The sequence below is a fragment of the Sipha flava genome, unplaced genomic scaffold (genome assembly GCF_003268045.1).
Source record: "Sipha flava isolate LNK unplaced genomic scaffold, YSA_version1 76_pilon_pilon, whole genome shotgun sequence".
NCBI classification, from domain to species: Eukaryota; Metazoa; Arthropoda; class Insecta; order Hemiptera; family Aphididae; genus Sipha; species Sipha flava.
The window spans coordinates 2,349,544-2,350,552 of record NW_020273616.1 but is presented as its reverse complement, the minus strand read 5'-3'; the positions used below and the strand labels follow the sequence as shown (position 1 = coordinate 2,350,552).

Sequence of the window (1,009 nt, the reverse complement as noted above, 5' to 3'; positions counted from 1 at the left end):
CAGGTGAATGACCTTGTATTGAAGCGAATATTTTAGAGTGCTTAGGGGGTACTTAAATACACATTTATTTATGATTTTCAAATTTTCAATATTTTTGGTGTGCGCATGCGCAACACAACTTAAACTTTTTTTAATGGAAACACTACTTTTTTTTTTACATATTCGGATAGATTATTTTTTTTTAAACGTTTTTTGTAAAAAAAGTTTTTTTTCTATTTACAAAATTGACCAAGTTAGAATAAGTCAAAATTTGAATTTATGCATAAATCGTGATAACCACTGGAAATAATAAAATAAGTGTGAAATAATTAAAAATAATTGTTAGTCTACGATATTATTTTTAATTTAATCTATTGTATTAATTAAATTCGTAACAAAATAGTTATAATGATAATAGTAATATTAATATTATAATACAAAATAAAATAGATTAAATAAATCTATCTTATGAATTTTTCAACGTTTTCGCCATTATGCTCTAAACATGATTCAAGTCGCCTCAAAAATTCAGTTGAAGTTGTCGCCTTGATTTGGTTCTCACTTAAAATATCACATGCCACCTGTATTTTGTTTTTTAAGTCCTGAAGATTGACAGGTGGATCTGCATAAACCACAGTCTTCAAATGTCCCCATAAAAAAAAAATCCAGTGGCGTAAAATCAGGAGATCGTGCAGGCCAAGGAACGACACCATAGGTACCAATCCATCGGTTCGGAAATATTTGATTTAAAAATCTTCTAACAGTAATTGCATTATGAGCTGGTGCTCCGTCATGCTGGAAAAACATTCGTTCTCGTGTGTCTAATGAAACATCATCCAATAGTCTTGGTAGTTCGTTGGTTAAAAAATTAAGGTATCGTCTATCATAAAGCGTTCCATCATAAAAGAACGGTCCTATTAGCATTCCACCAACTAACCCACACCATACATTTATTCCTCATACCGTTTGGAAATTAGTCTCACGTGACTAGTGTGGGTTTGTGTCATCCCAGTATCAATGATTTTGTTTA

At 30.7% G+C, this 1,009-nt stretch overlaps 1 pseudogene; it reads right to left on the bottom strand.

Annotated features, from left to right (window-relative positions):
• Positions 1–440: 440 nt before the first annotated feature.
• LOC112692810 lies at positions 441–786 on the bottom strand (annotated as a pseudogene).
• Between the last annotated feature and the right edge of the window lie 223 nt (positions 787–1,009).